The following is a 26,886-nucleotide window of genomic DNA, read 5'->3' as shown; positions in this document are numbered from 1 at the left end:
AAAACTGAAAATTTGGTTTATTGGTCCTTTTCAAAAAAAAACTACAGAAATACATTAAAAGTTGAATATATAGTAATCGAAAGGAATTTAAAAGCATTAAAATTTGTATTCGGTCTATATCAGCAATAATTTGGCTTATTAATGAAAATTGTTAAATTTGAGTTTACAGATTCACAAAATTCCTAGTGTTTTTTTTTTCTATATTTTTTATTTATCTCTCTATATTTTTAAAAGACTGGTTATTACATTTACGAATATTATTTTTTTTAAATTGGAAAAAATATATTAAACTATTCAGACTTTAGTCCCGGGTTTTCCCCAGTTGGCCAAAGCAGATTAAAAAACAAAAAAATAATTTTTAATTTGTGTTAAGGGGTTACATGCATGTAGAAAATCAAAAAAACTTATTGCAGAAATTTTTTTAAATCCTCACCACTTCAAAGATGATCACTCCTGAAAAATTCATGAAGATATTTTATTATTAAACTGAGTTAGAGACGATTTAAGCACAAAATGTTGCCATGTGCAAAGCAAACTTTCAAACTTTGTGACCATTTTTTCTCAAGATAGGATGGACCAAATTGGCTGTAATTGGGGAAACGACTCACTAGACCTCCCGTGTGCATGATGATGCCCGATGCCCGTTGCCCGTTGTTGAAAAATGCATAAAACATAAAAATATTTTTATCTTTTAACTTTTTCGCAACGACTGTCAAATTTCAGTTTTCTTCATATTTCATCATTTTTATATTATTTAAAAATAAACTTTTTTTAATATTGGCCTTCATCAGGCCCACGGAACCTGTTTAACGAGAGTTCACCAAAATTATGAGTCGCTTTGGTCAAAGCAGTGTTGAGATATCGTGGCACCCATTTTTATAAACTGCCAACTTCAAATTGTTATATCTCGGCAAAGATGCAACCAAACGTTTTCTTATTTATTCTGTTGATAGATGAAAATATATATTTTAATGTCTTGAAAATAGATTTGAAAAAGTTTAAATGTGTTCTCATACCAACCTCTGACATTGAAGCCAATTTACATTTTTGTAACCCCTTAAGCTATTTAAAAGCTGTCGTATATGTTTAGATTGAAGAGTAGATTATCACCAATTAATATAATTGAGCTGATTCTATGATTTTAAGCTTGAACACATAACAAATATAATGAAAATATAGATTTTATGAATGTTTAGAAAAAATCCCGGGATCCAAAAATACTTTTCCCGTTTCCCGGGAAATTCAAAACCCGGGAAAATTGGACGCCCTAGATCTATCACTACAAAAACTGAAAAAAATCTTAGTGTAATTTTTCTTAAAACTTGGGAAATTTTCGATTGAAAGTGCCGAAATTGAGCCAAAGTGTAGTATATCGATTTTTTGTGCATATTTTATGTTTCAATCATCAGAAGTTCGATTATACGAATGGTGTTACTTTTTTGAGAGTACTAAAAAATTTCACAAAACTGAGTATGGGAAAAACAAAAACTTTTGACAAAAAAAATGTGGGCAGTAGAGGGCTAACCTTTCAAAAGTCGCGATCACCAGTGTTGTTAATCTAGTACAAAAAAATACCCCCTCTGCTGCGTACTCCATTACCACCCATTCAACGGAATGCTGAATCACCTCTTGATTAAAAGATAACACTTTTCTATTTTTAAAAACAGTACAGCAAATAAATAATTCAATTTGCCATCATCCACTCCCACATTTGCATAACACCAAGCTGCCGGTGGTAATTTTAGATTTGTTCACGTCACCACCTCGAATTGCTCCTTCCGGGCCCACGTTGGTTACGGATCTCTGCGTAATCACGAGTAATCATTAAATCGAATTCCAGTGCTTCTTCTCAGCTGCCGGTATCCTTTTTTTTTCTTACGCAGTAACATTTTATTAGTATCCTCAGCTGGGTGTTGCTGCCGCTGGAGCAGTTGAGTACTTTATGTAATTGCTCATACTAATTTCTTTAATTATCCTGTTTATATGGTTCGCTACCGTTCCGGTTGATGTGCACGAGCCTTGAGAAGGAACCAGATTACGACCTCCACTCAAGGAGTGTAGTGCTGGTGTATGACGTAAAGTCTTCGTGAGTCCTTGGAAATCCTTGGTTTCGCTAGGGTTGAAGATAATCACAATCTTGATTATGTACAGCTGCAGCAGCACCAGCAGATGGGGTTGTAAAATTGTTTCAACGGAATTGTTGCCAGTCACCACCAACGCCACCATCGGAATGCAAACTATAAATAAGCGATTGAAATTGCAATTTCCCACCCGAGCATAACTTAATTTTAGAGCTCGAGAGGTATCTGCAGCATATCCTTGGAAAAGGGAGGAAGGTATGTGGTAATTGTGATGGGATTCGGAAGATTCGTTCCATTTGGTAACGTTAATTAAGTTGAGCAGAGAAGAGGATACCGCAGATCCAGGCCAGGATGCTGCAAAACCGAAAATTACTTTAAAGTTATGGGGCTTTCAGAAGTTTCTCATCAGACACTGCAGCTTTACTGCTAGAGTGCGCAGCCTGTCCGGGGAGATTGTGTTCTACAAGATTAACCTTCTATTGTCTTTTATTGAGCAATATTTTCCAAAAATGTCCATCAAAAGCAAATCATTACACCGGCTAGTTACTATTTAACCAAGACTAACCAACACCTAAATCAACTCCCCGCTCAGGTGAGGGTTAACCACTAAAAGTTTGACCAACACCGTTGCAAAAAGAAAAAAAACAAGGGAACCCCAAACCAGTACCATCGTGCTCCAAAGTTCTGCAGCCCTTTCCCATTAATCCTTGAGTGCTGCACCCTGCAGGCTCGACTGGCTGGCGACAGGCTAGGTTGTGTTTTTGTGCCCCTCATATCTCGTGACTCGATGCAGTGGCTCTCCAGCGGAGTTCAGTAAGCCCATTAAGGCTCTTGTGTTGTGTTCCCTGGACGTAGTTTGGCGGAAGCTGCATTGATGTCCCCATCTTTTCAGTGCCCTGTGGATGTCGACACGTTTGACAACGCTGGCAACCTGATACTATTATTTGTTCGCTCTTTTTGAGCTTTCGGGGAAATTTTGCTGAGTGAAGCTGGAGTTGGTCGTGTTGCGAAATTAACATTTATCTGAGATTTAAGTTTCGTGCGGAATAATAGTTAATTATTTCTGTTCACAACCTGGTTGGATACGTGAGTTCAAAGCTTTACGAAGAAAGTTGAAATTTATGTTTTGGATGCACGTCATTTACTGCAACCTGTTGGACGGAAATTGAAAAAAAAATAATTACTTTCTTTCGTGTGACCAAAGGCTAGCTTGAGTTTTTTTTTCATTAACGTGGGCTGGTACAAATTTTATTTAAAGTTTTTGTCTCCCCCCCCACCCCCTTCAAAATTACCCTGAAAAATCAGGGGCAAATAAAATATTTTGTCAAAAAACTTCAAAATTTCAATTCAAATTTAAGTACAATCAGCTGAAATCATTTTAAAATGCATTCCCCTGTTTTAAGAATTTGGCATGTTTGGGTTGAATTGAAATTCTGTTGAATTTTTAAATATTTTCGATGTTTATTATCGCATAAAGTTTTTTTTCGCTAACATTTTTGTTTTCGTCAAGTCTTACATTTTTTGTAAACTAATGATTGCAAAACAACTGAACTAGTGTAAAATGCTTTTTAAAATACTTTTTTCCAGAAAATATTGAAATTATGGCTTTGTTTTTTCAATATTTATATATTTTTTTAAAGGTTTTTTTTCTTGTTTTTAAAGAAAACTTGTGTTTTTGAGTTTTGTATGAGAAATCTGAAAATTGCAAGATTTTTATGATTTTTATTTCATACTTCTGATACATTGTATTTAAGGGAGGAAAATGTAGTTTTAAACACATTTTGAAGCATTTTTAAACAACTGAATCAATGAATTTGGAGAAAACGAGTTTTTGTTATTTTCAAAAAAAGTTGTTTTCAAATTCAACTTTTTTGCACAGATTAATAGAAATATATCTTAGAAATAAATTTTAATCCTGATATTACAAATCTGAGTGAAAAAACGAAATATTCAAATTTGAGCAAAATTTTCATAATTTTTTTTAGAAATGTGTAATCAAGTGACATGTTTGAAGTTGTTGTCATTATTCTCTTCAGTTTCATAAATGCATTGTAAATTTGGGCTCCGTGGACATGCTCCAATCGAAAGAATTGAATTTAAACTGTTAATTTCGGATATAAATTCTATGGAGTTATCTCAGGCAACCATGCACACCAACGTTTATCTATGGGGGTATCAAAAATAATGGGGTGCGCATGGTTACTTAACATGATTCCATAGAAGTATTTTTTTTTAATTTTATTTGTTGGCAGGGCATCCATTAAAATTCAATTCTGTCGATTAACGTCATGATTCTAAATCCGGACACTTAGTAGCATATCATTTTTGTTATAGCTGGCAAAAATCATGTATCAAGTTGGAAATGTAGAAATATCATCAGGATGTAGTATGTAGGATATCATCATTGTAGTATAAACAGTTAGTTTTAAGAGAATGCATGCAAAATATGTCTTTCTAAAAAATTTTCATCAGAATTTTAAAAGTAAAATGACTTGTTGTGCTTCGAATCCCAGATACAAATTTGGACTGAAATTTTAGTGAATGGCATTCTTTATGTCTCAAATAAGCTGATATTTTATATAAAAATTTGCAAAAATTTAACGAAATCAAAACCATAAATTTTTGCTTTGCCTTCCTGGTGCACCGACGCCTATGAATTATTTCAGTGAAATGTTTCACGTTTTTGGTAAACTAATAATTTTATTGTATAATTGTTTTGGCTTTAACTACAGTGTTATAACAAGCTTTAAATGAATGTTGATGTTAGAATTCATCAAATAACACAGTTTTGACATTCATAATGCGAAATTTCCATTCGAGCAGTTTTTGCTTTTTTCTACTATGTATTCCTTATGGGAGAACTGTCATTTTTACCACTCGAATGCGGTAGTCTATTGATGAAACATGATGAGGTCTCCGGGTGTCGAAGCGTCCGGGAATTCGAATCATGACGTTAGATCGTGTTCAGGGAGCTCAAATAAAACTGAAGCGTTCACTGACATCAACTTCAAAAAGGTCAACTTGTGTAGTGGAAAGCTGTTGAAAATAGCAAAAATGAAGTAATGTTGCATTTAGAAACCTCCTGCCTTCGGATTCGAATTGATGTTATTCGGATTACGAGTCTGAACATTTATAAGTTACACTTTATTCAAAAATAAAAAAGCATTTTTTTTGTTTTTTTTCAGAATTAATGCTGCTTTCTTTGAAACATTTTTTTAAACTGAAAATAAAATGAAATAAACGCATTTTAAATTTTCATTTTATTTGTTATTAAGATACTTTTTGCCTTTCTTACCAAAGAAAGGTTTAAGGTTTGCTTTTAGAAAAACGTTTTGCCTTCCTCACTGAGGTAAGGCTATAATCCTGCTCTAAACATGAACTTTTTGGTAAAAGCTCAAAGACCCACCTTCATGTATACATATCGACTCAGAATCAAAAAATGAACAAATGTCTGTGTGTGTGTGTATGTGTGTGTGTATGTGTGTGTGTATGTGTGTGTGTATGTATGTATGTGACCAAAATTCTCACTGAGTTTTCTCAGCACTGGCTGAACCGATTTTGATCAAACCGGTCGCATTCGACTTGGTTTATGGTCCCATACATCGCTATTGAGTTGTTTGAAGTTTCGATAACTAGTTCAAAAGTTATGTATAAAAATGTGTTTTCACATATATCCGAATCTCATTTATAAGCATGAAAACGATGTCCGGATCCATCATCCGATACATCGTTGGTTAGGTAATCGAGAGACCTTTCCAACGAGTCCACAACATCGAAGATCTGGCAACCCTGTCTCAAGTTATGACCACTTAAGTGATACTTATGTACTTTTTTGAAGCCGGATCTCACTTAAATGTATGTAAACGATGTCCGGATCCAACATCCGACCCATCGTTGGTTAGGTAATCGAGAGACCTTTCCAACGAGTCCACAACATTGAAGATCTGGCAACCCTGTCTCGAGTTATGACCACTTAAGTGATATTTATGAAGCCGGATCTCACTTAAATGTATGTAAACGATGTCCGGATCTATCATCCGACCCATCGTTGGTTAGGTAATCGAGAGACCTTTCCAACGAGTCCACAACATTGAAGATCTGGCAACCCTGTCTCAAGTTATGACCACTTAAGTGATATTTATGTACTTTTTTGAAGCCGGATCTCACTTAAATGTACGTAAACGATGTCCGGATCCATCATCCGACCCATCGTTGGTTAGGTAATCGAGAGACCTTTCCAACGAGACCACAACATTGAAGATCTGGCAACCCTGTCTCGAGTTATGACCACTTAAGTGATATTTATGTACTTTTTTGAAGCCGGATCTCACTTAAATGTATGTAAACGATGTCCGGATCCATCATCCGACCCATCGTTGGTTAGGTAATCGAGAGACTTTTCCAACGAGTCCACAACATTGAAGATCTGGCAACCCTGTCTCGAGTTATGACCACTTAAGTGATACTTATGTACTTTTTTGAAGCCGGATCTCACTTAAATGTACGTAAACGATGTCCGGATCCAACATCCGACCCATCGTTGGTTAGGTAATCGACAGACCTTTCCAACGAGTCGTCAACATTGAAGATCTGGCAACCTTGTCTCGAGTTATGACAACTTAAGTGATATTTATGTACTTTTTTGAAGCCGGATCTCACTTAAATGTACGTAAACGATGTCCGGATCTATCATCCGACCCATCGTTGGTTAGGTAATCGAGAGACCTTTCCAACGAGTCCACAACATTGAAGATCTGGCAACCCTGTCTCGAGTTATGACCACTTAAGTTATATTTATGTACTTTTTTGAAGCCGGATCTCACTTAAATGTATGTAAACGATGTCTGGATCCAACACCGACCCTTCGTTGGCTAGGTAATAAAGAGACCTTTCCAACGAGTCCACAACATTGAAAATCTGGCAACCCTGTCTCGAGTTATGACCACTTAAGTGATATTTATGTACTTTTTTGAAGCCGGATCTCACTTAAATGTATGTAAACGATGTCCGGATCCAACATCCAACCCATCGTTGGTTAGGTAATAAAGAGACCTTCCCAACGAGTCCACAACATTGAAGATCTGGCAACCCTGTCTTGAGTTATGACCACTTAAGTGATATTGATGTACTTTTTTGAAGCCGGATCTCACTTAAATGTATGTAAACGATGTCCGGATCCATCATGCGATCCATCGTTGGTTAGGTAATTGAAAGATCTTAACAACGAGGCCAAAAAATTGAAGATCTGGCAACCCTGTCTCGAGTTATGATCACTTAAGTTATATCTGTGTACTTATTTTTGTGGATCTAAAAAATAGCTGAAATATGTGTCCAAACCGCTAATATTACCCAAAATAAAAAAAAATCATATTACCCATTGTTGGTAAAAAGTGAGGAAGGCATCAACCACTTAGGTGGATTAAGTTAGTTTTTTTCAGAAATCTTAAAAAATTCGTGCACGGCGAGGATTCGTCCCAGGAAAAAATCCTATTACTAAATTGAAGGTTTAGATGCGCTCTTTCGATTGAATTTTGGCCCGGAATTCAAAGTCTGATTTTTGAGAGCTCGTTTTCTGAAATACATGAGCGATGTCTGTATCCGCTCTTAAAAATTTGTGTCTTCCATCACTGGAAAACCGCTCGTAAAACCCACAATTTTTATAAGTCAGATCTGTAGCCGTGGGGTCGGAGACGAACATTTTATTTTTCGATTCACAATTTTCGACCAGTAAATGTGGTCAAAGCCATTTTTAGAGGTATTTTTTGGACTATTTTACAGATAACACTATTAAATTAAAAGAATTCAGTTTCAAACAAAAAGCCATTCGAAAACATGCGCCATAAACTGCTTGGGCCCAAAATTTGAAGCTTTTCCAAAATGTATTTCCAGAGATATAGCGATTTTTGTGTTTTTCGTCTTATTTTTACCCTATTTTTTCCTATTAAATTTTTGGATTTATACAAAATCATATACTGAACATCAAATTCGAAGTCCCGGCTCGTTCTCGCTCGAAAGCTCGACAAGTCGTCAAGTCGAAGCTTCAACGCCAGCGCTTCAACGCCAGCGCTTCAACGCCAGCGCTTCAACGCCAGCGCTTTTACGCTTGCGCGTTTTACGCTGCGCGTGAAAGTGTTCTTTCTGGCTTCTCATAATAGATCGACAAAGTGCAATAGCGATACATATTTTTTTAAGTTAATCATAGACTAACAATAAAGACTGAGTACCCTTTATTTTTTTTTCTAATAATGTCAATCCAATATGTTTTTCTTAATTAAATTTAAATATCTTGCGACAAATAATGTACCTCTGAAATTAAAAAAAAATGGCATGTGAGGCTTAGCTTAAAAAGATTCGAAGCTTTAGGTGAAATTCTCACTGGGTGGTATCATTATGTTGCTGAAAAATTAATTGCACCAATATATTTCTCGGAGTTTCATCATTTTGTAAGAAAGGCTCTATTTCACCTCTGGTAATATTAAATCTGGTTTTTTAAATGTTTTTGGACTCATCTAATACAATAATAAACATTATATCAAACACTACATAAATCAACACTAACAATTTTTACCTTGCGTAAACATTATATTGAAAGTCTAATGAAAATGGAAAAGAAAAAAATCAACATTTTTTAGTTTTGCAAATACCTTAAGCAGTTTTTAAACTACGATACTCAAATTTTATCAGCTTCCAATTTCTATGATGAGAAATGTCAGGGGTGCATTTAGCCCTGGAGGTGCATATTACCCCCTATCCCCATATATTGTTCCAAAAACTTCTGTCCCTTATTTAGACTGTGTAGCCCCAATACTCCTAGTTGACGGAATGGATTTTAGTTACTGATTGGTATATTTCTTTCTTTTTCAGAATTTTGCCATGTCTTCGGAATAATCAGTAAGATTAACTGAAAGGTAAGTAGAAAAAAAAAAACACTTTCGCTAACTTTATGTGAAAATTGACGATGCTATTGCTGGAATTTCAGAAGAAAATTAAAGGATAAAACCTTAAATTCAAGGGATTTTTAGATGGCGAAAGGAAGGCAAAGGTATCATAAGGTATAGTTTAAAATCTCTAATTATGGGATTTGTCACCTGTATGCAGTGATTTGTTGCGGTCTCATCGTGGCAATCCTATTACCATAATTAAACCGCATCAAAAGTAATTCAACACGGAGCTTATTATCCCGGCTAATGTGGAGGCTAATCCTGTCCCCTGATCAGTAATTATTCTCAAAATCAATTAAAACGATTTCCCAACCCCTCGAAAATCCATCCCTTCACATAACGCTCCCGCTTCGATGATGTGTTAATCCGCTTTGAAATGAGGGCTTCGCAAAGATAAATAGATGTGAAAAATGCTTTCCATTTGATCGAAAACTGGTCACTTTAACACTTTACACTGGACAGTAGAGAAGATGAAATAAAATTGATTTCAGGTTAATTTGTCTGTTTATGATACAGGCAGTTCTTGTCCGTTTGTCTGTGGGCACCAGTTATGCACGTAATCCCAGCCCAACACCCTTAGTCACACTCCACGTGTTTTGTTTTTGGGTTAAAACCACCTGCACAAACTGCACTTGCCAGCCTGGTGAGATGTTTACTCAGCATCCGACATCATCGCCTCTACCATCAACTAGTGGTGGGAGGTGATGCAGTGGTGGGAGGTGATGCAGTGGTGGGAGGTGATGCAGTAACTGCATTTTGGCTGACTAGTTTGGGTCTCTTTTCACACTTGAAAGGATTAACCCCGCCACCCACACATGACACTTGGCGGCGGCCTTCGGAGAACGACACAAGTGTGCGCCAAAACACGTGCACACGAACAGCGCAAGGGAAGAGAGCGCGCGTGATGGTTGTTTGAGAAGACTGTTGCATCATTAATTATTGGCTCCACGGGGGAAAAAGGGAATACGGGTGTTTCGTGGACGTGTGGGTGTTTGGTTGGAAATTGCACGTGCACATGAAATGCTTGATCCTTTCTTCTTTTTTTTTTTGTTACGACAGCGAGTGTGCAAAGAGAATTGAGTTTCATTAAAGGGAGGAGTATCAAATAGCTGCACGTCATACGATCCTGGCGAATACAAAGGCTGACGGATTAATGAGAATGTGGAAGGTATAATTAAAAACGTATAGTATAGGTTTGACTTTTTTTAACTAAGGAATTAAATGTATACTGCCCATGATCGCATAAATGTCCCATATGCATTTTCATCACTTTTGAGTTATTGATGCAGTTTGGTTCAAAATCGTGTGCTCTTTCAAAAGAGCCTATAACATCCAGTACTTTGTTCTAGAAATCAGGAGGAAATCCAGTTTTTTCGTGAAAACTTAACACGTAGCCTTATGTGTGGGACAAACTTCAAATGCGTTTTTCTTAGCTTGCTGTTTTTGCATATGGGACATTTATGTGAACATGGGCAGTATAGTGTAAGCAAAAAAAAGGTACCCGATTATGTAAGCCTCCAGCTTCTGTAGAGTCGCTGGTCAGCAGCTGGAACCGCAATCCTAACATCGTCAGTTCGAATCCCGCAGTGAAATGGTGATAGATGTAAAAGACATTTAGATTGCCACTCCATTTAAGCCTTCGGAGAATGTTGCAAGACAAAGATGAAGATTTTGATTTTTGATAGAAAAAAGAGTTGTAATTTTTTCTTTGATTTGTGTTAGGATAATAAAAAGAATCAAGATTCTAGCTATTCTTTTATCCAGGGTTTCTCAACTGGTGAAGGGTTCCTTCCGTGGAAGAAATTGGAGAAATTTTTTTGTTCAAAATCAATTTTAATCACGGCGTGTTTTTTTAGAACAAACTTTTCAGGGAAAATATTCATCGCTACTTTCAAATAAGTTTTATAGAAAATTGCTTAGCTTACCAATGCTTCTAAGAGCGAAATGTTTCATCGAGAAATTTCTGAGGTATTTATTTTTTAAGTTATTTTATTTTAAATTCCTTTATTGGATACTTTATACTAACAGTTCAGGAAACTTATCAAATGATGTGTTTCATGTGTAATTTACTCATCCAAATGTGCAACATAAGACAAGAAACAACTTTATAAAAGGTTGCAAACCGCTAAACATTTTGAAAAATATGGTTTAACTGAGTTTTTGAATATATGGAATCTATTCAGAAATTTAAATCATGAAACCATGTTAAACTATATTTTTTTCAAAAATTATTAGATTATTACATAATTTTTGTGTACGAATATCTGCGCTAATTTAGCTTGTTCAACCGATATTTGTCAGGTTAGGTGATATTTGTACACAAAAACTATGTAATAATCTATTTATTCTAGTAAAAATTATATTTTAATACGGATTTATAATTTTAATTTCTGAACCAACCCCACATATTCTACAATTTGGTTAAAACTACATTTTTTAAATGTTTCACCGAGTGCAACCTTCTACAATGTTTTTTTTGTTTGTTTTATTTTGCACATTTTGATGAGTAAATGATGCATAAAACACATCATTTGACAAGTTTCCAGGACTGTGTTTCCAATAAATGATGAAGGAACAAAAAACAATGAACATTTCACTCTTAGAAGAATTGGAAAGCTGAGAAAATTTCCTTTAAGACACTTTTTTAAGTAGGGATGACTATTTTTTCTCCATAAGGTTGCCCAGAAAACACGCCGTGTTAATATCTTAAAGTGGCTTAAAAATATTAATTTCGTACCTTACTAAAACTATTCACAATCAGATGAAAACAAAATATTAGGATTTTTTTTATTCATGATCGAACCAGATTTCGGTAATTGAAAAAAATGGCAGATATAAGGTGAGATTGGGAAAAACTATTTGATCATATTTTTTTTATCTTTTAACGACTGTATCTTGACAATCAGCAATCTATCAACATGGTTTGTAAAAGAAAATTGCAAGAAATTTTCTCAGTTTTCCCTCTTTTTTTGCCGGTTTTTTTTCTCAATTATAAAATGTAATAGACACATTCTCCGGCAATGTACACCTTAGGATGAAATTTTAAAAAGCGTGTATGAGCTATTTGGATATTTTTCCTCGATTCTAGACTACTTGAAGCTTCAAAAATCATGTTTTTCATTAATTGATCATTTGAATATCATTATGTACAAGTTGGTGAAGTTATGCATCAATTCGTGATAAAATCATAGTTTTAAAACATTTTTCTAAAAACTCTTGTTTTTCAGCGAAATAAAATCCAAAAATTATTCTTTTGATTGCATTTTGTAGGTTTTTAGATGTACAAAACGGAAATGTCATGGATTTGCAGTTTATCTTAAGTTAAGTATTTTTTCAAACTAGTGTAAGTTTACCATTTTATTGCGTTGCAACGTCACGAAAAAGGGACAGTTGTTTATGCCAACAGAAAACTAAACATTCAATCATTTTGATATTTCGGATGCTCTTAGTACTTGGAAAGAGCTTTCAAATGCAACCTAGAGCGACTAAATTGGTTGTCTAGATCCAAAGTTACAACAGGTTTAAGTTTGCGTTGCAACGTCACGAAATTTTAAATCATATTGGTCACACGGCAAGAAAGGTGTATGCGTAGTTGGTTTTTGAAGATAAATGTATGCTAAATATTAAATATTTTTTATATAATGTTTCCGAGCATATTTACAGAAGAATTGTACATGGGTCATTCACAAATTCCGTTACTTAAGTTTGTATGCAACTCGAAAAAAGTAGTTTTTTTTATGAAACTTGTTGAACAAATCAAAATAGACTGATGTTCACAAGGGGGGGAAATTCTAAAACTTTCTAAAAAGTAATCACGTGCTTACTGGATGGCCCCTTTATGACAAACTGATTTACGTGAGGGTTCATTCTAATACAACGCAACGATTTTTTTTATCCCACACCCTTATGTAGGCCAAATAACAGTGAAATTCACTAAGCAAAAAAAATCACGTGATTCGATGCTTTTTTTACAAGCTTTTGTCACTTTGTTGTTGGACGAACCCTTACCTAAATAAGTTGTATGTAACGTTTAGTTGTTCACAATTAAAAATGTTATGTTGTGCAGGTAAACAGTTTATTATTTCCTCAAATTTAATTTAAAGAGCACAAAAGTTAACAAAATAAGTTACGCTGTTTGCAGTTCACCCCTTAGGGGCCATCAACAAACGATATGAGCACTTTATTTATAAATTTCAGCCCTCCAAAAAGCTTCAAGCTCCTCCTCCCTTCTAAAACATCCACGTGTTTTGTAAAATGCTCAAAACCATTAAAAAATATTAAGGGAGCGTTCTTGCATTACGTTACAAAATATTTATATTTTTAGACCCCCTCCACCCCCTGGTATTACATTTCTGATTTTTTGTATAAATCCTCGAACCCCCCTTGATATTACACCGTTACGTAATGTATGGACGTGTCATTATATGGATAGATGAGCGGAGAGTGGGGGGGGGGGTGTCCTTCGTTATAATGGAATAATACAAATATTTATTTTTACTTTGAATACGCTTTGAAAAACTTCGTAAATCGTACTGCTACTGTGAATATAGGGCAATAATACAGTATAGGGGGAGGGGGGGGGGGGTCTAACATGGGCGGGCCAATCAATTTACATGTCCTTGTACTGTCTATTAATGTCTTATAATAAAATCGTAACCTACAGTTGTTCAAACTAATAAAAACTATGATTTATTTTGAAACTAAAATTTCGTGACGTTGCAACGCAACGAAAAACCCTGTTTTCAAAAACAGAGCGTTGCAACGTCACGAAATGTAAGTGGTCTTTAAAAATCGAGGTTTGATTTTTTCAAAAAACTAATGATTGCATTCGATTTGTTGGCCAATTTTACACTGACAATGGAAGAAGAACTCCAATTTTGTCGTTTAACAGAGCAGAGTTAATGGCGAAACATGAATTGGGTCAGGATTGAGAAAAAGTCACGCGTTGCAACGTCACGCTACCTATTTCCCTCTCAAAAATAGAATATTCGCTTAAAATAATGTTTCAACATTGTTTCTTTTAGGAAATTTAATGTATTTTCCGAATCTGTAATAACATATGTACCTTTTCAATGTATTTTTTGAGTTACAGCCGAAATACTGAAAAAAGAAAAGTCAAAGCGTTGCAACGTCACGGCGGAATGTGTCAATAATATCGAAAAAATATCATTTTTCCGTCAATTGAATATGATGCAGAAGTGTTAAGTCATTTTCAATATTTGCGCAGCAAAAAATAAATTTATAATTAATTTTGACCTAATTTCGTTTTTTCCTCAAAAAATACCATTTTCAAAAATGTATAACACTGATGCCAGGTTTTGAAGCATCGTAAACCCTATTTAAAAAAGATGACTTTTATAGTCCTCTGAATCAAATAAATACCAAAATTAAGAAAATACTTTTTTGGGAAAATTACTTTTAACAGCAAAAAAATACTAAAAATCTTTGTTTTGTCTACATATTTGTTTCTGAAAAGTCCATAACCTGAAACTTTGCGAATGACCAAATCAATCAGATAATTCTATCTCTAATAAAAAATTAAAAAATATAGAACAATTAATAACTAAAAGTGGCTTCTATTGATTTCTCAGCTGCGCCTACAAAAAAGATTTTTAAGAGCGAGTCCACGAACAGGGCATACCCCTTTGTATGGGACGTCGTTTGGACCTCACCAATCTGCCTGAAATTTTCAGGGGTTGTTTGTACATATAAAACTAGCATCTGGCCAAAATATGAGTACTCTAGGTCAACGGGAAGTGGGGCAAATCGGAACACAAAGTTTGAAGGCTCAAAAACGTCAAAAATCTTAAAAAGGCTATAACTTAGGCAAAATTCAATTTATTTTCGAAATTCAAAATGCATCTGAAAGGGCTTAAAAATGCAACAAAATGCAGGATAGAGCATCCCAATTGGTTAAATCTAAAGGGAGTTATTGGCATTTTAGTGAAAAAATAGCAAATTTTCAAACTCAAATAAAAAAGTGTTCCATCCAGATATCAACTCGGTTCAACCTGCAGCTTGTAGGGGACATCTGGGACTACCATCTGAGACTGAGAACGCTTTGGGTATGGCAGTTAAACGTATTAAAAAGACACTTTTACTTTTAGTGAATTTTTTGGTTGTAAATTTTTGCTCGGGGGACCCCTTAGATCCCATTTTCTGGTGATAGTTTTATCATAATCGTGTTCCTGAGACAATTTCACATTAGAAACATGCTTTAAAATGTTTATTTTCATCCATTTAAACCCTTTAAAAATAAAAGTTAAAAAAAATTAAGAAGCTGCTTTTTTCTGGTGTCATCTAGTATCCTTGGAAACGAACTTGATTTTCAATAAATGTGAATCGAAGATTTTTTTTACTTTTATTTTTTTAAAGGGTTAAAATGGATGAAAATAAACATTTTTATGCATGTTTCTATTGTGAAATTGTCTCAGAAACACGAATATGATGAAATTATCACCGAAAATTTTGATCTTAGGGGTCCCTCGAGCAAAAATTTACAACCAAAAAATTTACTAAAAGTAAAAGTGTCTATTTAATACGTTAAACTGCCTTACCAAAACGTTCTCAGTCTCAGATGGTAGTCCCAGATGTCCCCTACAAGCTGCAGGTCGAACCGAGTTGATATCTGGATGGAACACTTTTTTATTTGAGTTTGAAAATTATGCTATTTTTTTACTAAAATGCCAATAACTCCCTTTAAATTTAACCAATTGGGATGCTTCTCCCTGCATTTTGTTGCATTTTTTAAGCCTTTTCAGATGCATTTTGAATTTTGAAATTAAATTGAATTTTGCTTAAGTTATACTGCCCATGTTCGCATAAATGTCCCATATGCAAAAACAGCAAGCTGAGAAAAACGCATTTCCAGAGTTTTTTTTGAAAAGGTCCTATAAACAAAATTTAAAATTTTTGCTTTTTGGGTGTTTTTAGAACCGCCTTGAGTCAGGGGTATTCAAAAACACCCAAAAAGCAAAAAATGAAAATTTTGTGTATAGGAAAGTGAATTGTTTGAAAATCTGACTATTATGCTTAAATTCGAAGAAATATTAGGTACTCTCAATTGAAGCCATTTTTGACATTCATCAGTCTGAGCTTAAATCGACATTATTTACGTAATGCCAGGCTCTCCGCTATCATCTCCTCATATTTGAATCCCACCAAATTTTCCCATAATTGTGTCTCGAAGCTTACGCCCGACGTAAGCCGACGTCTCAGCTATCAAAGACTTCCAATGAAGAAACGATTTCATGCTCGGCAGCGTTTCCTTTCATCACACATCAAATCCGCAAGCTAGTCAGTGCCAAATAAACGACGACGACGACGATCCGGTTTTTGAGGTTAGAACGACTTTTGGCGCGCCACCCACGCAAACATTGACATTTTATGTGCTCGCTTCCCGGGCGCAAGGTCGAGCCAAAGATTCATGGCTTCCACAAGGTAGATTTTCCGGAAGGTCGGGGATGATATTGGGGTCATGTGGAAAGTGGGGCAGAGTCTCCGGTAGGGCGTCTTTTGAGGAAGGTTGGCTATTTATCATCCCGAGGGGGGGTTGGTTTTGTCCGGGATGGTTTTTGGCGCGGATGGAACGATTATAAACTTAATTACTGTGACCTCGTTGATAAATCGCTTTGTCTGCTGGACTTGCGGGGAATGAGACACTTTTTCAATCCATTCCAGTGTGGCTCATCATTCTCATAAAATTATTACGATTACACTCATGATATGTAAAAACACCCACAAACAACCCAATTTCGTCATTCATGTAGATAATGTACCCATCAGAAAGAAAGAGGGAGGGAGTTTAAGCACCACAAATAATTCACACCGTTGGTCTGACCATCTGCCACGGGCATCACCGGGATGCCGGGACACATCTGGAACTAACGACCAGAATTGCATTACTTCCGGCTGCTGGCCACATTCTGGTGTGGAAGCTACAGGCTGTCAGCGTGACGATACCGGTGCTGGATGCTGGAACAAGTGTGACCAGTGGAAATCTTCCCAGCCAATGCCCCTCTGGCGATGTGGACAAAAGGATAGTGGGGGAATCTCGAGGAAAAGTTGGTCACAACTCACAGTACAATTTTTCAATGTTTTTGAAACCTTATATCATCTATATTTCGATTGTTTCGTTTACTTAATTACGTTTTTCGTCCACTATCCAGCACCTACAAGGGTGTAAATTGTGCAAGCATTTATGAATCTTGTATGAGATCCTTGCCACCATTGCAATGGTAGGGAAGGGAAAGTGGAATGATTGATATAATGGATGGATGCTCTGCTCCTGATGGAAAATGATGAAAGGTGAAAATATTCGAACTCTCCCCAACAATAACCTGGTATTGAAATAATTCCACACAAACTTCCTGTAATTTGCTACATTAATGGTTATGGTATGCATAACAATAAAACAAACTTTTTCATCTTGTTTTCACAAACAATACAACGCACCCCAAAACTGCAGGTTGAAATTATTCCCTCCCAAACTTCCTCGCAAGCAGTAACTGTGGTAAACAGCAAGTAACGGACAACTGAATAATTACATTAAAATGCAAAATCACGTTGCTTTCCCCGGGCGAAATCGGGCAGGATCCTCCACCCAATACCGAAAAGTTATACTTTCCAAACTAGTTGCAATTAAATTGTGCATTGTTCATAATGGGTGCGCAACCGAACAACTGGCGGAAAAACATTGGTCGCTTCTGCTGTTGCTGCTGCGGTGCATGGAAAACAAATTAGCAAACTCCCATCAACTGGTGCAATGTTCCAGCGTTGACCGAAAAATGGACAACCGACGGTTACGATGCGGTTTGGGGAGTGAGACGAGGTGATTTTAGTAAAAGGATGTAACTGAGTAATTTTTTGGCAGTGAAATTTACTATTCTTTTTTTTCTGATAAAATATTCAATGAATAATTCTCTGCCAACTCACGCGTAATCGGAAAAAGTTGCCCCGACCTCACTAAGATTTTCGTGAAACTTTGTTCTATTTTTTCTAAACTTTGGGTAATTTTGGTCGAATTACGAATCTGAGCTCCATTTTTGGAAATCTCGTGACGGAGTTTCGGTACGACCCCTTCAATTTTTGAACATACGAAAAAAGGCTTATTTTGTTATCAGAAAGTCAAGATCATCGGTAATGAGAAGAAAAAATAATAATAGTCTAAAAATTGTTATTGAACAGATCCTATGAGAGAGTAAGACAATAACAACTCAAATTATGGAATATGGAAAATCATTCAATCATTGAACGCGTTATTCATGTGATATTAAAAAAAAAACAATCATCAGTTATAAGCTTATTTGTTATTATTTTTTATTGTTATTTTAATTTAACTATGGGAACATTTTGACCAGTTTTCCATAACCCAATTTGTTATTATTTTTTTTTTCATTTTGCAAAATATAGCCAGAACTATGAGAAAATTTTGACCAATGTTGTCAAGGACATTATTTTGGCCATGAAATGTAATCTTTGTACTATGTAACACTTTTTTTTAAAGTGAAAATTTTTAAAGTTGTTTTTTTTAAATTATTCATATACCCCTTTAACCCTCTACAACCCAACCCCGCCTTTAAACGGGCTTCGATTTAAAAAAAATCACCAAAAATCAATTTTTCAACCAATTTTTGATATTTAAAAAGCATTGGAAAGAAGAACTCTTAAAATTTTAGAAAATTAATGGGTTGGAAGTTTGACTTATTTTATGTGACTTTGCCAATGTTTTTAAAAATGTCAGTTTTTAAGGGGTCAACTTTGGCTGTGTTTTTTACTAACATTTCCTATATTTTAAGTAAAAAGAAGTATGCAGTAATTTTTATGGTGTCCCAGACTTTGCCTCTACGCATTTTTTTTACAATTTAAATGATAATGGTGCTATTTTATAGCAGAAAATAAAAAAAACAAACATCAAATTGAAAAAGTGACTGTAAAAACATGAAAAAATTAGATAAGCAAAAAGTTATGATATGAGGTGGTAGAATAGGCCAAATACAACCAAAAACAAATATAAACTAAATAAGATAAAAATGAAACAAGAAAAACATAAAACAAGAGAAGTAAAGTTAAAGTAAAGTAGAACAAGAGTTGCTCAAAATAACATCCTGAACAAGGGAAAAATAAAAATAAAAAAAAATTTGGGCAGTAGAGGGTTCAGGAAATCAACGATGTTCGAGTGTCCATAACTCAATTTGTTATTATTTTTTATTTTGCTCAATATTGCCAGAACTATGGAAAAATGTTGACCATTTCTATCAAGGACATTATTTCTGCTATAAAATGTGGTCTTTATTCCAAAACATTTATTAAAAATGAAAAATTTGAAAATTGATTTTTTAAATTATTGATTTTCCCAATTTCAGAAATCTACAACTTGTTCTAAAAAACTTCTAAGTGTCCAGAAACCAAATTGTATTTTTTTATTTGATCCCCCTTTCATTTTTGAACATGCGAAAAAAGAGGTGTTTTTCTATCATTTGCAGCCTGAAACCGTGATTTGAGAGAAATTTGGTATCAAAGGAACTTTTATGTAAAATTTGACGCCCGATTTGATGGCGTACTCAAAATTCGGAAAGAAACGTATTTTTCATAAAAAAAAACACAAAAAAGTTTTAAAAAATCTTCAATTTTTCGTTACTTAGGGGAAATATACCCTTTCTAATCAAACACCTATCTTCGTCATATAAGAGTTTGAATCTCGATTAAAGCTCCAAAAATACTATTTGGGCTATAAACTTACCGGCAACAGCACCGCCTCGAGTAAGCACGCAAATTTATGCCATTTACTAGCCAAAAAGATCAAATTTAATGCACTTTTGATCATAGTTTCTATTTTGCGGGATCATCATTTTGGTGGCACACACATCCACACGCAAGATGAGAGGTTAACTGCTTAACGAAAGTCGCCATCAATATCTTTTCACTTGCGCTAACGATTTCAAAGCACTTAAGATATGAAATTGCTTCCAACTACCGGCAACATGTTCTTTTGCACATTAGTTAGTCACTCACTTGAAAAATAATCCCGAAAAATGTAAATAATTAGCAAGCACCATCAAAAAAACAAACGCCCAAAGTCTTTTGACGTTTCAATTTTGACGACCCATTCCAATCGAAGGCTGAAGAAAACCGAGCGAGGAGCGACGGCAAATAAAGAACAAAGGGTGGCCACCAACATGCTTGTGCAGCGCCTGTTGGAGTGAGCAAGAGCTGCCAGGAAACTTTCGCTATAAATGCTACTTTTCGTGAGTGTTCGCTTAAAATTTCATCAATTTTGGCAGCACAAAGCAGACCCAAAAGAGCGCTGGAAGAAAAAAAGAACTAAGCTGAAAATAGAAAAATGGGCGTGGCCCAATGCACTCGACTGATTAGAATGCAATTTTGAAATATTTTTTTAAATGCTTGTAAAAAAAACATTACTTTTAATAAAAGTGAAAATAAACAGAAATGTTCACAAAAAGTTGCTCTACTCGTTGGTGTACTTGGTTTTAGTGAATTTCAAGGAACAATCCAGATTATCCAGCATCATTCAAACACGACCGCTTATTAGGCTTAAAATGGGCATATTTCCTCTAACTGGAAATTTTTTTTGGAACGTGTCATTTGAAGGGGAATTTAATGTACTTTTCGAATCTACATTAAACCAGAAGGGTCAATTTTTCATTTAGAACAAAATTCTTCATTTTAAAATTTCGTGTTTTTTTCTAACTTTCTAACAAAGTTGTAGAGCAGACAATAACAAAAATTTTGATGCATAAACATAAGGGGTTTGCTTGTAACCATTACGAGTTATCGCGATTTTACGAAAAAAAAGTTTCGAAAGTATTTTTTAGACAAAGTTTCACGCAAATTGAAAAGGGATCGGGGCAACTGCTGTGTTGGCGGAGAATTACCCCTTTACCTTTGTTCAAAGAAGTTGTTCAATAATAAAATCATATGGAGAACACAAAGATGAGTTCAAATTTTGGTAAAAAATGCAAAATAAACCAGAGAATTTAATAGGCCTTATTAACTTATTATTTAATAAAAAAAATCCAGATTAAGTATTTTGTATAATTGTTGTTTCATTGTTATAATTATGGATTATTCTCCTTTATACAGTTTTGAAAATATTCAATGTTCATCAGAATTCACTTTAGTCATCGTTCAAATTAACTTGAGCTCCCTAAAGTTCACGTTCAACGTAATAGTTATCGTTCATCAAAAGAACAAAAAGCTGTGTTAAATTGCGTTCCTCATTATAAAGCGAAATTCTAAGAAAGTGTTCATTCATTCCAGTGAAATTTTAAGCTGACACGTTTAATCCCCTTCATCATCATGTCATTATAATTCACCGTTGAAAACTACAATTTCCACCAGAAGACGAATCCACCGGGTGCTAACAATAGTTCGCGACGTTTGCGTTTTCATCAAGCTCTAGTAACAAATAGCCGCCGAAAGAGCCAAGCCAACAAAAAAAAAAACCCGCAAAGAATAGCAAGGAAAAACGCACTTTGTCATGCACAATTTATGCACTCTGTTTTCGCCGTCGTCGTTTCCAAACTCCCTTCCTCCCCCCTCAAATAAGGGACCGTCAGCAACAGCTGCTGCTTCTGTTAGGGCTGTGGGGGTGGAGGAAGAAAATTCATATTTAATAGCACGCCATCCAACACACACAATGGAGGTCGGGAGTCCCCATTCCTCCCAACGACGGTGACGCTGAATTCAATTTTCCACTTTTTGAAGGGGAAGGCAAAAGTGTCCCACGTGTTGCGTCACTTCCCGTTGCAGCACTCGAGACAGTTTTCCTCCTTTTCAACCCTGGTGATCATCTCGCGGTAAGCGCATCCTACAGGTGTTCCAAGGTGGGGTGAAACGGGACACTTTGGAGGATTGTTAACTTTATAAACTTACTAGTATTTTATTGAGAAAAAAAGCCTCAAAAATTCAAAATCAAGCGAGATGGCCCAGTTTACCCGCAGTTCCCCAGCATGTGTTTTACATTGCTCAACTTGCAAGCTGTTCGGTGAGGTAAAGTGTTGCCACTTGGTTGTACTCGCGAACAGGTTACAAAATTGCACGTCACATTCAACTCCGGCTGCAAAAGTTCTAGAGCATGGTGGGCATGTTACGTGGGAAAGAGAAGAAACTTTTACAGACAGCGCAGCAACCAACGTAAACAAAACCCATGAAATGCTTTTCCCTCCAACTTTATTAAATTTATGAGAAAGTTTGCGTTTGGTGGAGTTAAATAAAGCACGAACAATTTTGCGTTATGCTTTTTTTTTGTTAAATTCAACAATTAGTTCCTAAAATTAAGCGTAAATTGCTGATATTTTTGTCCACAACAACAAGGCTAATTTTTCTGAGTACAATGACGCTTTGAATTTAAAATTTCAACATATTTTTATATTTTTCAAAATATTCAAAATTTAATCCGATGTATTAATTAGTCCAGTAGTTCCAGAAATAATGACATCTGGATTTTGAACGATTTTTTGTTCTTCATGAACTCAACTCACAATCTGCAATAAAACTAATTTAGAATGTTTGTTTATCTATCAGCAGCTGTTTCTCAATAACCATAGAAGTCCAATCTTCAAATTTAGGATAAACTGTCCAATATTCCGATATTATTTCAAAATATTTTCATTGATGGTCAATCTGGCAAATAGGAAAAACAAAACAAAATAATAAAAAAATAGTCATTAGGATTTTTGTGAAAAAATATGAATTATGCATATTAGAGCGTCCAATTTCCCGTCCCGGGAAAAAAATTCCTGGAAATTCCCGGGAGTTCCCGTAAAAAATAAATTCCCGTTTATAAAATTAACAAATTTTTAGAGAATTCCCGAAATTCAAGCGGAAGTATACATTTTCTTAACTTTTTGGAACCATTTTTTTTTGAAAATGATCTGAAAAAAAAATAAACGAAGAAACTCAGTTGATATAGAACTAATGAAATGATCAGAAAATTTTATATCATGATTTATTTCTGAAAATATTAATTTCAGAAGCTTCTAGCTCTAGCTTAATGAAAATAATCTATTACAGTTAAGCTAAGCTTTTGAAGAATAATTGGTGTTATTTCATTTTAAAAAAACTAACTTAATCCACCTATGTGGTTGGTGCCTTCCTCACTTTTTATCAACATTTGGTGATATGATGAGTTTGGACACAAATTCCATCTATTTCGCAATAAAAAAATACACAAATGTCACTTAAGCGGTCATAACTTGAAACTGAGCGTTGCCAGATCTTCAAAAAACTCATTACCTAACCAACGATGGGTCGGATGATGGATCCGGACAAAGCTTAGGAATTAAAAAAAAGTATAAAATATCACATAAGTGGTTATATCTCGAGACAAGGTTGCCAGATCATCAATGTTTTGGACTCATTGGAAAGGTCTTTTGATTACCTAACCAACGATGGGTCGGATGATGGATCCGGATATAGTTTACATACATTTAAGTGAGATCCGGCATCAAAAAGAACATAAATATCACTTAAGTGGTCATAACTTGAGACAGGGTTGCCAGATCTTCAATGTTTTGGAATCATTAGAAAGGTCTTTCGATTACCTAACCAACGATGGGTCGGATGATAGATCCGGACATCGTTTACATACATTTAAGTGAGATCCGGCTTGAAAAAATACATAAATATCACATAACTGGTCATATCTCGAGACAGGTTTGCCAAATCTTCAACGTTTTGGACTCATTGGAAAGGTCTTTTGAATACCTAATCAAAGATGGGTTGGATGTTGGATCCGGACATAGTTTATATACATTTAAGTGAGATCCGGCTTCAAAAAAGTACATAAATATCACTTAAGTGGTCATAACTTGAGACAGGGTTGCCAGATCTTCAATGTTTTGGACTCATTGGAAAGATCTTTTGATTACCTAACCAACGATGGGTCGGATGGTGGATCCGGACATAGTTTACATACATTTAAGTGGGATCTGGCATCAAAATTCCAGCACCTGATTCGCAACTCTGACACTTTTTTATACGTAACTTTTGAACTACTTATCGGATCTTCAAACAATTCAATAGTGCAGTATGGGGCACCAAAACGAATCGAATGCAACTTGTTTTACTCAAATCGGATCAGCCAGTGCCGAGAAAACTTGGCAAGAATTTTGAGCACCAAGGTGAATACGCACACACATACACACACACACACAGACATTTGTTCAGTTTTCGATTCTGAGTCGATAGGTATACATGAATATAGGTCTACAAGCTGTTTTTCAAAAGTTCATTTTTCGAGCAGGATTATAGCCTTACCTCAGTGAGGAAGGCAAAAGATATTAACCCTTTCTCTCTGAAGCAAAATTGAGAATTTTTTTACGTTTTTGTTTACCATCAAACGAGATGAAAATTGAATTGGCACTATTAAATATTTCAAATGGGTTTGTGCAAGAAGGTTTGTTGAATTCGTTTACTACCTACACAGTAAAAAAGAATGTAAATTGGGAAGCTGTAATTTTGGAAGGTTGAATATTACCTCTTTTATGATGTAATTTTACCTCAATTTAGACTGAAAAAGTGACATTACACCAGAAAAGTGGTAAAATTACACATTTCCAGAGGTAAAATTACACCTTTTTTCTGACATAAAAGATGTACCCCTTCCCAGATGTAATATTACAATGATTTTTTTTTCTGTGTAGTACATATTCAAGAAATTAATATTTAAAGTTAAAGAATTTAATTTAATTAATTTATCGTATAATTAAAATCATGTTTTTGTGCTGTGAAAAAACTTTCAACCAACCAATTATAAACCTGAAAACCATGTGGCATAATAAAATAAAACAAAACCAATAATTGAAAAGCTACTTTGTATAGTTTGAGATGCAAATGCAAACATATTTAAAAAAAAAATTGAACTAAAACAAACACGAAAAGTTGGATTTTTGAGGAAAAACTAAGAAAATTTACTATCTTGTTCAAGAACTGAAACCAGTATAAAAACATAAATACCGCCTGTTTTTTTCTTCTTCCTTTCAACTTTATGTGTCAAACTGGTCACAGAGGCAAGTTTAAAAGAATTTTTATGATTGTGGAGAATCAAATACTTTGATAAAAAAATACTTCTCAACAAAAACTACCTGACATAATTTTTTGATTAATTGTACGATTTGAGCTTACAAAATTAGAAAATTATACATTTACTTGTAGTTATATGTTTTTTTACATGCAGTCAAGCTATTAACTGATCTTCACACTTATTTCAACCATTAATTTCGCTGTCCTATACAATTTTGTTGCAAAATATTAATCAGAGTCAGATCAGAACGATTTTCAATAAATTTTAAATTTCCCGAGAATTTCCTGGATTTCCCGGGAAATTGGTTGAAAATTTCACGTTTCCCGGGAAATTTGTAACCTCGGGAAATTGGACGCACTACTGAATATATATCTTTTATCAAAATTCTAGAGAATTGCCTTGAAAAAAAAAAGAAAAAAAAATCATTATTGATAAAAGTGTTTATTATCGTCCACCCAACAACGTGAATTTTTAGTAACAAACAAATAAATTAAGATTTGTTTTCAAAATTCTAGTGCAAAAAGTATTAAAAAATATTTGTTACTTAGAAAATGCTCGAAAGTAACCCTGTCCAACCTTTTAAGGTAAATTTTCATAGTTTTGTCCATCAAATCAAATTTACTAGTGAAATTTATTCTAAAATGATTCCAAAATTTAGTGGAAATGGATTATTATTAGCAATGTACGACTGCAAAAATCTCAGGGATATTTGTTAAACACGAGTTATGTTCAATAGAAAAATTTCTAATTTTCAAGGAAAAAGTTTATGGAACCCGCTTACGAAATTCGAAAATTGTTCAACTATTCATGTTTAACATGAAAATTTGAATCTCCCTCAGAATTGAGCCAAACCGTCAAGATATCGATTTCGGAATCATTTTTGATTTTCTGATTATTTTTATTACGTTTTTATTGTATACGTGAAGCTAGACTTCATTTAAAATTTAATTTCTCGAGGGATTTTATAGTTTTTTTTTTCTGGGAGAAAGGTGAACAAAAATTTGATTGTAAAAATATAGATAACTGATCTCTTGAAAACAATATTTTAGAAAGATAATTTTAATGCTTTATTAATCAATGGAAAACATTTGATAGACAATTAAGTATACTTTTCCAAAAAAGAATAGCCGAAAATCTCCAACCAGAAAAGCATTAACCCAGTAAAAAGCTCTTGCACTTTCGAGGGTGTTTATTTGCTTTACCGTGGGGGTGGTGCCTTTTCGCAGCAGTCAACCAAGGCCATCCCGCGCTCCCAGGCACCAGGTGGGAAAAGGCTAACCTTCGCCACCGGCGGCACCGTTATCGTTCGAGACAACAACAATTAGCGGAAATGCCCTGCGGGAACATCAGCTGCCTCGGGCAATTATGTCGAGAGCAGAGTCTTGTCGTTGGCGTCCTCCCCGGTCGCTGGGGGAGGGGTTCAGCTCAGCTGATGGAGCTTTTTGGGTTGAATGAGCTGGCAAAAAGTGGTTTGATGGATTTGAACTTAAATCAAGCATTAAAAAAAATGGATTTTTAATAAAGAGTATCAAAACCGACAAACAAAAATTAATAAAATACTTTTATCCTTTCAATGAGGCACACACAAAGTATTAAAATGGCTGAGTTTTTTGAAATCAAATTATTGATAGACGAGTTTCTCATAGCGTGAAAGTTGCATGCATTGAAGTTTGTCGAAAAATTGAAACATTAGCCAAAAATAGTTATATTAGACTTCTTCAACAGCGTGCAAAAACGCACAGTGCAGAGTGTTGAACGAGGAAATTGTCCCATGAATAAAGGGTTATACCTTCATTCAATTACGGAAATGGCTTCCATT

General features: G+C 34.9%; 1 protein-coding gene across 3 annotated transcripts in view; it reads left to right on the top strand.

Annotated features, from left to right (window-relative positions):
* LOC120432655 (GTP-binding protein Di-Ras2) overlaps window positions 1-26,886 on the top strand; it is a 187,821-nt gene that overhangs the window by 82,283 nt on the left and 78,652 nt on the right. For all 3 annotated transcript variants that reach the window (XM_039597899.2, XM_039597898.2, XM_052707927.1), the window contains exon 3: window positions 8,946-8,989. The gene's annotated coding sequence lies outside the window, so the exon portion shown is untranslated. The remainder of the gene's footprint in view (window positions 1-8,945; window positions 8,990-26,886) is intronic.

This window comes from Culex pipiens, chromosome 2, assembly GCF_016801865.2.
Source record: "Culex pipiens pallens isolate TS chromosome 2, TS_CPP_V2, whole genome shotgun sequence".
NCBI classification, from domain to species: Eukaryota; Metazoa; Arthropoda; class Insecta; order Diptera; family Culicidae; genus Culex; species Culex pipiens.
This window is presented reverse-complemented; position numbering and strand designations above follow the sequence as displayed.